Raw genomic sequence first — 12,174 nt, 5'->3', positions numbered from 1 at the left:
ACACAAGGCAATTTGGACCCAAGGAAAGGCACAAAGTATTGGAATTGGCAATGGACTCTGCTCTAGATGCAACAGGAGATAGAAAGCATACACCATTTATTTATTAATTGCGAAAGCAGTAAAGAAAAACTCAACTGGCTTCACTCCCTGATCCCGCCCTTTCACCCCTACAAACTCTCTTGAAAAGAATTGCTAATAGGGGAGGCTAATAATCTACTACTGACTCTTTGGACATGTTTAAGGAGAGTGTTTTTATGGAATGTATCGTTGGATAGGGATGCTAACATATTTTCGAGCAAAAATAAAATCCTTGGAAGTCTCAAATTTTCATGTTGCTTTGCAGGTGCTAAAGGATGGTGGAGGGAAGATTGCCCGTGAGGATGCTTGTCTACCACTTCAACCACTTAAAGTTTACCTCTGCAAAAAGGAACGGGAGATGCCGATGAAGTAATAGGAGAATGAGGTGGTGGAGATCTTGACCACCATGCATACACAACATCGTACGGGAGCAGCTAAAGAGCACGCCTTCAACTACTCGTAGAGAGGGGTACCATAATTCATTGTATGCCAAATCAGTACGATGAGGTACCACCTATTTTGGCTTTAATATCGGAGGAATTGTAAGCAGGTCCTCAAATCGGAGTATAGCTTTGGAACTAGTGTAAATAAGGGCTGTGCCCCTCCACTCTTTATATCTTTACTACTCTGTTATCCTTTCCTTTAGGCTTCATTACAAATTTCTGCAATTATCGAAAAAAAGAAGATAACGTCTACTTAGTACTATCTAGGACTTGCGAGTCGCGACTCGCGACTCTGCTCAAATCCAGGGACTAGGACACAATTATTGACCCGTCACGCTCACCTTTTTGACAGGCGCCGTGCACATACACAGAGAGAGAGAGAGAGAGAGAGAAAGAGACGGTCACGTGATTTTCTTCGTCCGCGCAGGCTTGCGCGGACACAGAGCGAAGACGGCATTGTATCTGCAATCAGTGAGTTCGTACAGTCCTGTTCATCTTAGCATACATGCATTCCTTGCCTAATGCAGCAACGCATTTCTTGCCTTCAGTCAACAACATAAAAATGATCGTGCGTTCAGCGTGCGCCGTGTAGAGAGAGAGAGAGAGATCTACCGTTTCAAGAGCCTCCCAAGCAGGCCTCTCTGACATATGTCTCAAGACTCAACCTGCTCTCCGGACTCCATGCTTGAGCTGTCTTGCGTCGCAGCGGCCCGGTCAGGCCAGGCAACGCGGTAATTAATTTACATGCTGTCTTTTATCATGCTCAGACAATTAATATCGTCAACACAGTCGAATGCCCTGAACATCAAAATTGAGAGCAAGGCCTAAATCGTTTTTATATCTATTTGAGGGATTGAAATGCGCCTTAGTTGGCTCTTGCATGAGCACGGTTTGTCGATTTCTCCATTACTCTGATCAGTACAGTGACTTTGTTAAAAGCTTTATCTTAACTTCAAGCATGGTTGCCGGTGAACCAGCATCCCTAACAAGGGTTCATGATCGAGCCGGCTGTTGGTGCCTTACGAGAGCAAAACAAACTCCCAGCCCCCAACGACTACATTCCTGTCCTTCATTGGTGCAAGGATGGAGCTAATTCTGATATCGGCCTCAGAAATATTGAGTGCGAGCTTGGCCTTAACATGGATCTTGGTGACCGTGCATGCAATTATTATACCATGCTACCGCCAACTAACTCTATTAGATCTATGATATCTTTTCCTTCAATAAGGGGTACCATGAAGGGGAGTGCATTACGCTACTTACCATATTGTCTAAGAGGAGGATAATCGAATGATTGCTCAACATACTCACTGAAGGATCAACTTCCATTAGGGTCTCTCTTAAGCTTGTGTGCTGTAGTTGTCAACGACCTCATATTTCGAACCACAGCTTGGATGCCTGGAACCTGACGCTACAACAAAAAGGCTAGGTATAACCCATGATCTCTACCAATAAATACGATATCAGGTACCATCACAATCGTTTCAAGTCTAATAGTTCTTTAAGCACGTGCATTTTCCTATGCTAGGAAAAATTTGTCTATCCATTACCTCGAAGAATATTACTCACCTTGTAACCACTTCTACATAATTTATTTCCTAGGAATGCATTAATGCATAATTTTGTCTTCATTACCCATATCTTTCGATATATTTAAAATACATATAGAGCTTTCTTTTTATAAAATAATGCTGTCTTTATTATATCAAAATGAAGAAAAAGTAGGTACAACATTTGTATGATGTAGCTTGGCTCAAGCGAAAACACCGATCTTCTTCCAAAATAGCCTAGCAATCCAATACCTTCTTTTACAGCAACCTAGTAGAGAAAACACTCCAATTTTAAGCTAGTGTAAGCATCTATTAGCCATCTCCTTAGGATTTCTTATGAACACCATGTTGTTTCTTTTACTCCATATAAGTTTTTGAGCCACGCCTAAAATAATACTTACCAAGCTCCAAGTGCTATCATCTAGACCTGTGTGATCAACAAAGAATGCATTTGTCTTTCCAAATTCGCTCCATAGATTAGCCTCCTTCAACCAATTTTTGAGTGTGCGGCCCACACTGGCTTGACATTCACACAATCCAAAAAGATATGTTTCTTAGTTTCCTTTGCCTTCCCACAAAAGGGGCATAGATCAGACATGACTCTAAACCATTTGTTGAGTCTCACTTCAAATGGTAATTTCTTAAGTATGAGTTTTCACCAAAGAATGTTTACTCTAAAGAAGGGGGAGGCCTTCCACACAGTAGAGGCTCTCCTCTTATAGGTATGCACCTTGGCCATAGGACACTCTCTCTTTTATTTTTGGTCGAGCATCATAGTAATCACTAGAGAGGCTTCCTTAAATCCTTCTTGTGCTTGCATAATTTTAGGAATTTTCCTTTGGATCACAAAAGTCAGCGAGTCTTCTCTGAAATTCTAAAACACATCCATTTCTCACACAAGAACTATTGCTCTAGTTCCAATAACTAGAGACACAACAAAAAAAAATTTGTGAGGAATTTTCTATTATGAAGTAGACACTTTCCTTTAAAATGGTAGGTACATGAAAAAATAGAGTGCAAGAAGAACATGAAAAATTCATGCATTGAGTTCAACATTATCATGCTTTGGTCTTTACTTAGACTATTGGACAAGTGGTACATGCATCTTGAGGATTGTCATATGTAAGAAAGATTTATGGAAATAAATGTCACAAAATTTTTAAATATACAAAGTTTTCCCTATAACCTTTTACATAAATGTTATAAATTATTTGACTAATAAAATGATTCTAGACTCTATTTTTAGATCCTCTAATCAACTATATCCTTATTAATGTAAGGACATATGCACTTCAATCCCAATCTACATTCAACGACAACTACAATATACTAAAGTGTTTACAAGGGTACATGATATTTTTCGGGGTAATGTATAGACTTTTTCCTTGTCACAAGGGAATAATTGATAGTCCTCTTTTCTAGCACGTGCATAAAGATGTGGTTAAACTTGAAACTGTTGTGATAGTTGTCTAGTTATTCTTTCTGGTAGAGATCATGTCTAAACCTCTTTTGTACCATAGGTTTGCAATTATTCAAGTTGTGGCCACGGATACAATGTAGTAAATATAATACCTACAATTATAAGAGGAATGATTATATTCACTAACCTCATATGATGAGTGGAGTCCATCCTCTTCTTTGAGTTAATCACAGTGCAAGCTTGAGAGAGTGTTTCTTATATCAATGATTTTGGGCGTGGGGTGAGAAAGCATTTGATCATTTTGGTACTACAATATTGTAAGTTGGTTGATGCAGTCCCCTTTATCATACTCAAAGTTGAACGAAAGAACATCATTGATCCATTTGAATTTGTTAGTGTTAGCTTCATGTAGTGCTTGCATGCATTGATGAGACAATCACGTCATCAAGCTCCATGTTAAGGTCAAATTCACACCCAAAATTCTATTGCTAACATATCGGGTAAGCTTTATATGTCTTTTGAGTACATTTCTCAAAGTGTTTCATTAAAACAACCCATTTTGAAAACTACTTCTTCCAAAACTCACAATTTCAAGGGGTCTTAAAATGCTACTACCATAGAGTACTAAAATTGGTTTTTTCTAGTTTTTTTTCTTTACACACATAGCTTAACATCACAAACTTCATATGCCAAAATATTGATTTGTTTTTATGTATGCAAGTAAACTATAGAATACAATTGGTGTTTTAGTAGTGGATATTTGTTAGGATATTGATGACACAAAGAATCATACATTCATAAAATGGAGTTAATGTTTGTATCATTTTTGAATTTTCTAGATCTTTGTTCATTTGCATATGATAGAGAGATAACTTAGCACCAAAATAGTAAGAAGAATCCTAGATTCTTCCTCATATAACATTATGATATATATAACAATATATTTGTTAAAAAATAGTAGGCTTGTATCCACGAGAAATTGACTGACTTATAACATGTGATGTGTACTAGTTTCATGAGAGAAATGGGGAGTAACTTCATAAGAAAATGCACTCATGCAAGTACAGCACTTAATGATATAAGAACGAGAGTAAACTAAGTTGTATTGATAATGAGTCAACTATACATGCAAATGTCAAACATCAAGTATTGGTCATCTTGCTTCCTTTTTATCTTCCCTTACTATCTTAATTTTTCTCTATTGTCTCCATATGTTTCTCAAGTAGCACATATAGTTCTATTTATGATATTCTTATAGGAGATATCATGGCTCTTTGAATAGTTGGAATAAGCTCTTTCTACCTTCTAATGTTTACTTGTCTTCTATCACCTTAGCTAAGACTTGATGGTCCTTTTCCTATGAGTTCATAACACCTTGGAGATGCACCTTTTTAAACATCAACTAAATGATCGTCTCTTTCTATAATGTGACTCATTTTGTTCTTGATTACACAAATTTTTCTATCTAAAGACATCTCAAAACCAAGTCTTCAATTGAAATTCTATATTCCATTACCACAAAAAAATCAAGTGATCACCCTTGAGAATAGTTTAAGCAATGTACTAATAAGATTTGGCATGGCTTTGATAGTAGCAATAGTATAATTGATCATTGTATTGAATTCATTTACATGTCTCTAGTTTCTTTTTATGGTAGTTAAATCTCCACATTTAAGCTTTTCTTCTCTACATCATCCTAACATCCCCATCTCTTAAATGAAAACCCAAGTGCATGGTCTATACAATTCTTGAAGCTAAATGCACAAGAAGAGAATGTTGTGAGAATTCAAAACATAAACTTTATACAAGTAGTCACAATAAGAGGTTAACTAATTGATCACATCACATTAGTTTCTCAATTAAGTTCATTTTTGAATGCATGTGACACATGAAAAACTTGATTTGTGTTGTGAAATGTGACTATTTCACAAAATGAAATAGTTGATCACCTTACTTAGAGTTTTAGAATTTAATGCATTGTACCAATTGGATATGAAATCTTTTTTAATGCATTGTACCAGTCGAATATGAAATCTTATTTATTCAAGAATCAAATTGATAAATGATGTCTTTTTTTTTTGCAAGGTGTATCAATTTTATTTGTAATTAAGTGCAATGTTTCTAATTATTACACATTATCATTCCATAATAAAGAAGACCACTTCATGTGCAACATCAACTTTATTTGCAACATAGAAACCATACACAAGCTACATGGTAATTTGATGCATCATGGTAAACTCTTATCAAAACATGTTTCTTTATATGGAACATGATGAATTAGTGCAAACACATGTATGTTTTTCAAGGTAAAAATGATATACCACATCGAATCAGTGTAAAATGCATAGAATACTCTATGTTTCTTAATGCAATGCATCAATACAACATAATTAAATTGGGGACAACTGCAAGATGTGGCTTTAGGAGTGCATTTAATTACGAATGTACACTCATTTGTAAAGAGAGTGTAATTATTCAAAAATTTATCAATTTGAATTTTGATAAACTTTAATGGAATTTATTTGAAGTATTTTTGATAGCTTAGAGTTCTTACATTAGAGTTTTGAGCATACAAGCATATTTATCATCAGAATATATATAAGCCTTGTTGTATTGAGGTGTTTTATGCAACAATTAAGACTACATTTACATATAAGCATATAGGTAGCTTGGGATCACTTCTTCATGCAAAATAACTAATAAACTTACATAGAATATATAAGATCCTATTTTATAAAAGAGTTTTACTCAATCTACTATGTTTAAAAATGAAAATCATGTTTTTTCACCCATCCCATTGTATGTAAACTATTAAAAGCTAGGATGGTGTTTAGCAATAAAACAATGATAGATAGAGTAGCGTCAAGACACTTTTTACAACAAAAGGAAATTCATACTATTAGTAAATACATCTCTATATAATATTGATCCTCAATGTTGTAAATAAAAACTTAAAATTAGTTATTCTTCCAATCATGTAGATGTGTTTGTACAATCATGTTATATTTGGCTTTATATTGGTACTAAAAGAAAACTTAAGAAAAATAAATAGAGAAAAGCACACATAAATACGTACATGTAGACATATACACACACATATGCACATAGAGCTATGAGAACCCTAAAAATTATTGTACTGGGGAGCACTTGGAGAAGAAGAAGAAGCCATTTTCTTCCACCTAAAGAATATGGAGTTTCCTTTCTTTGTTGCTATACAATTTTGTTATTTGTGTTTTTTAATGGTAAAATTAAATGGGTTTATTGCTACTAGTCTTTGTACAAGAGTTCAAAGTTTTTGTAGATTAAGTACAAATTTACTAGTTTTGATAAATGCATTAGGGGAGAGTTGAAATATAATTGTACACCTACAGGTAAACACACTCTATCGACAATTTACCTAATATCTCAAACGACCACTAATCTTTATTTTTCAAACTTTTCCAACTTTTGAAAGGATTTTATATTTGGTAATTGTTTCAACTCATATCTCACTTTATCATTTAGTTTGCAAACTTTTCTATATGTAAATTTGTTATGGGTTGAGGGTTGAGGGTTAGAGTTGCATTTACATTTCCCCTCTTTGGCTCCTAGAGAAGAGGTTTGGGAAGAAGAAAAACATTGAATATTCCACATTGAAAAGAAATCAAATGTATGGCTGTTTATGCTTATTTTGATGTTTAGTTGGATTTCTTATACTTGTTGTTGCTTGTAATTGTAATGGTCAACTAGATGAGGGTATCTAAGCCATTGTTTGGCACCATTAGGATATTTGGAAAACTAATGCGAGAATGTGTGTAGTGTATACATATGAGGTTTTGTGTATTTAGATGGGGAAAATCCCCAAAGCTATAAGTAATGCCTATTTTTTAGGCCATAATGCGTAAGCTATTAGGAGGAGCCTAAAATTATGATGTTTAAGCATGGTCACAATCTATTTGGGAAAATCTAATATGTTTATACATATGTGTTGCCTATGCATATGCATGCGTACCCTATCCTTATAAATATATTATGCCATGGATTTGCATACAAACATGCGTACACATAGACTATGCATAGATACATGTACAAATCGGCTATGAATACACATACATATATACATAACCTAGATGTAAGCTATGCATAGGCTTAGTATGCATAGCATATGCATGTGTCTAATCTATATCTAGACTTTGCATATATGTAGCCTATATGCATACATGTATATCCTATAAATGTACATAGCCTATGTACATGCATGTATATCCTATAAATGCACATAGCCGATGTGCATACGTAGCCAATGCATGTGTATGCATATATTTACACATCTACCTATGTGAAGATGTACATATGCAACATGTATATATACATATGTTGATGCATGTATACATGATGACCCTAATTTCTTATCTTTAAACCATTATGACCTTGAAATTGGGTTTACGTTGGCTTAGGCCTCACAAACTGGTGTATCTAAAGAGAGGAAAGAAGGACCCGAGAAGGACACATGGGACAAGGGGAGAGATTATTTACATCTAATGCTCATGTTTTAGATTAGTTTTGGAGGTCTTGGCAAAAATTTGTTGGAGAAAAAAGTAAACAAAAAAATGTTGCTTGAGATTTTTTTTTCTTTTCCTAGATCCTTATACCCATAAAGGGGTTGATCACTATGAGTACCACACTGCATTACTTGAAATGTATGGTACCAGAGATTTATATACTGCGTATCAAATACATCCATGGCATGGGGAGAATGCACTCAACTGAACCATTTTATACATTATCACAATATGAGACTCGTTGAGGCTATACTTGTTGGCAAAACTAAATGCAAAGAGTACCATACTTATGCTCATACCTTATGGCACTACATAAAGGAAATCCTTGCACTAAATAGGAACCTTGGGGATTGTAACTGAGGTGGAAGGGAAAGAAAAAGGTCCATGTAGGCCTCCATCAATTGAGAGAGGTTTTTATGAGATCATTAGAACTATTAGATGTGCTTGTAAGTGTTGAGGGGTAGAGTGCCATCTTTTAATTAATCAAAGGAAAGTTTCTTTGTGTTAGATGTCTTTAACATAATAAAGGAACATTTATGTATGCACATATATATTTATCATGGAGCACAATAGTAGAGGATGGGCACAATATCCTCCTTACATCCATCTCTTCTTTATCAACATAATCTATATGATATGCATAACAGATTGCAACAAATTGTGTACTCTTAAGATCATACTATGCTTGATCACTTGTACATCAATGGCATTAATCATATTTGTGATATAGGTACACAAAGGCTCATGTAGAAGCCCATACTATCGATGCTAATGGTAAGGAATTGGGTCCATGATTATTGTAAGGGGCACGGGCTAAGTTTAGATTTTCCATTGTTAAGAGAGGAAAACATTAGAAGACCGCACCTTTTTAGCCAAGTTGTTTTTATTTTTATATAAAATACTATGATTGTTTTTCAAATTTTCCCTAGGCCTATTACTTGTGAAGTACTTATATGTAGTTGGAAGGATTTGATACAATGGGCATTTTCCAATGTCTTTGTATTATATATTGGTGCAGATACTATGTGTGTGAGGCAATGAAAGTGCTTTATGTGAATGCTTATGCTAGGCTATGTTTAAGTGTAGCTAATTTGTGTGCTAGTGGTGCCTAAGGCATTAAAGCTAGTGAATAGGGGCCACAAGGATCTTACCTCGAGAGCCTAATTTAGAAGCCCATGAAGATCCATGTGAAGCTGGATAAAACCTAAAAAAGGGTTGGACCAAAGATCTCGCAGTCATGAGGGCTAAACTAACATGATACAGTCTAAAGGAAAAGGGAAATCATAAAAGGCAAGGTCTTGTGGGTTTTAAAGAGGAAGGAGAGCGGCAACTTCATGATTCACAAGGAGGCAAACTTGAGAGGCTCTGAAGGAAAAAAGAAGAGAATTTGCATCCAAGGGAAAGGATGGCTCCCCTTAGACTATACTTTTTTTAAAATTATTAGAAAGCCTCTAGATGATGTTTTGGAGGGGAAAAGTGACATTCAAAGGGAGAAAGTTCTCAACTATAGTGTTGATTCGGCTTTTGCACCAAAAGAAAGCATATACAAGCACCAAATAGAGAAGTAAAAGGCACCATACTATGAAGGAGAGCTATACTTGGATAGGTAAAAGCTATGAGAACACTCTATATGGAAGGAAAATAGAGCTATGACTACAAGAGCATGCACCAGATGGAGAAGTAACAAGCACTAGGGCATGAGGCATTATGGCCAATTTTGAGGGCAAAAGGGCTGTATAAGGATTGTGATTAATTATTAAGCACATGTTTACAAGAGCATGCACTAGATGGAGAAGTAACAAGCACTAGGCCACGAGGCATTATGGTCAAGGATTGTGATTAATTATTAATCACACCTAAATTCTAGATAAAAATTGGGAAGGAATGACACCTTATTAATTGCGTATTTTTCTCTAATTTTAGGGCCAAATTAGCATTAAATAATAGTGTCACCACTCTCTTCTCTCTCTCTTTCCCTTAGTTTCATGTTTGATAATCTGGTTCCCAAGGATTTTGTAACTATAACCTCAAAAATGATGTCCCCTTTCCCAATACATTTGATTATGACCTTTAGATGTTTGTTTCTCAAAATTTGATTACATTTTTGTGTGGGCTTAAAATTTTTAATATTTTCAATTTTCTTATTTCTACACATTTTCTCTCTTTTTTTAATACTAGTTTCCCCTTTTTTTTTTCTTTCTTTTCTTCGCAATTCTCTTTTTCTAAGTTGGTATGTAGCATTGGAAGAGTCTTGAGGTATACATTCGCGAAATTGAATGAAGCTTGACGTATCAATTTCATTTGAATAAATTGTTAAGGGTTTTAAAAGAGTTATTTTTTTAATGTATTTGCTTCAAGCCTTCCTACTGTTTTTTTCCCTTATTTACTATTATTTTTTTTCTTTTTATGTATTTGTATGCTTTATTGAAAGAGGATTACTATGTGAATTTGATTGGAAGAAGCAAGAAAGTTGTGAAGATAATTGGGTTGTTGACTATAAGGATTTAAGATGTTTTTTATTAATATAAGCCTTTCTCTTTTTTCTTTATTTCTTACTATTACTCTTGCTCTTTTTATGTATATACATACTCTATTTGAAGAGGCTTATCCTATCTATTAGATTGAAATAAGCAAGAAGTTGTAAAGGGAATTGGATTGTTGACTTTAAGGGCTTTACATGTCTTTCCTTGCTACACACATTTATCTTCTTTCTTTCTTACTCTTGCTTTTGTGATTTTTGTGCATCTATATGCTCTATTGGAAAAAGACTTGACATGTTAATTGGATTGGAGAAAGTGAAAATCTTGCTAAGTTAATTAGGATGCTGAGGTACTTTCTATTTGTGTTTGCACTTGCATTAGTTTAATAAGTCACTTATAACCATGCTTTTGCATATTATAGGTATGCCACTCTCTTTTCCTTTGTACAACTATTAAGCCATAATAAGAACACTTTGAGCTATTGTTTAGATTTCAAGAAGGCCACAAAAAATTTGGTGAAAGAAATCGTAAAATCTTGGGTTAAAAATACATACATTCTACTTGGTAAGTATGATTTTGGACCACTTTATCTCACAACATTATTTTCCATGGTTGTGATGAGTTTCTTTTTTTAACGCATTGTATTTTGTTAAGATATGGAAATACTTTGTTAACAATTATGGACAATTGTCAATATGTAATACACAAGGCATGGAGAAGTTTCACTACCAAGGAAGGACATTCTACTTTAGAACCACAAGCTATGGTGATGAGAAAAGAAAATCACTTTGTGGAATGTTGAACATTGTAGAAAACAACTTCAATGTATAAAATCAATTGACACTACACAAAAAATTGAATAAACCATACAGGACACAAATCTAACTCAATACAATGCATCTTATTTACTATGATGACTTTGTACAAGACATGTGATTCTAATCACATTATTCTATAGAGGAATCACTCAAGTAACCTTTTGTATTGACAAACAAGGTTGTATAATACATATGGTGTTATTATTTTCCATTGTTCAATGATCATGTCTTCTTATTGTTTTTTGCTTCCCCATCTTGCAATGGAGAGTTCTCTTAAGGATTAATTACCAAGGTACAAGTGTTGTAGCAATAGAAGTATCCACTTTTCAATTTATATGTATCTATTTGTACTTAAGGGAATACCCTAAATATCTAGACAAAGTTTTGAGAATAAATATTGGCATTGTTGACTTATCAAAATGCTTTGTGTGGTAAGACTCCATAATCTTGAATCGAGCTTGGGATAATAATGTACAAATACAAAATCCTACCCAAATGTGCTTATTGTGCCATTAAAACAAGCTATGAAACCATCATCACGATAAATGAATTCTTAATAAAAACTGGCCAATGAGTAATTTTTGGAGCCTTGTGAATTTTTAGTGGGCACTCATCTCCTGCACTGACTTCTTCCCTAACATAGATGTCCTCCTGAATTTTAGGATCTGAAGGCTTTGTAAGGACTACTCTTGTCTCCTCCTTCTATCCAATATATAAACCTTCTTAATAAGCTAGAATCTCCTCTCCAATATCTATATCTTTAGGCTTTGCAACATCAAGAAACCTGATATTCTCTTGGTTGGTCTCCATTTTTAGTGAAAAAGTAATGACAAAAGAAACT

The 12,174-nt window shown here is 34.5% G+C and overlaps 1 long non-coding RNA gene across 1 annotated transcript; it reads left to right on the top strand.

Annotated features, from left to right (window-relative positions):
- The first annotated feature begins 926 nt into the window (after positions 1-926).
- LOC148022724 (uncharacterized) lies at positions 927-11,542 on the top strand. The gene is made up of 3 exons (XR_015693524.1): positions 927-992; positions 1,070-1,252; positions 1,499-11,542. It is a non-coding gene; the product is annotated as an uncharacterized LOC148022724 (long non-coding RNA).
- Positions 11,543-12,174: the final 632 nt, after the last annotated feature.

This window comes from Lygodium microphyllum, chromosome 16 (assembly GCF_053477565.2).
Source record: "Lygodium microphyllum isolate KBCC chromosome 16, Lygodium_microphyllum_v1.1.10, whole genome shotgun sequence".
NCBI classification, from domain to species: Eukaryota; Viridiplantae; Streptophyta; class Polypodiopsida; order Schizaeales; family Lygodiaceae; genus Lygodium; species Lygodium microphyllum.
Note: the sequence above shows the minus strand (reverse complement) of the source record. Positions and strands in the feature narration are given on the sequence as shown.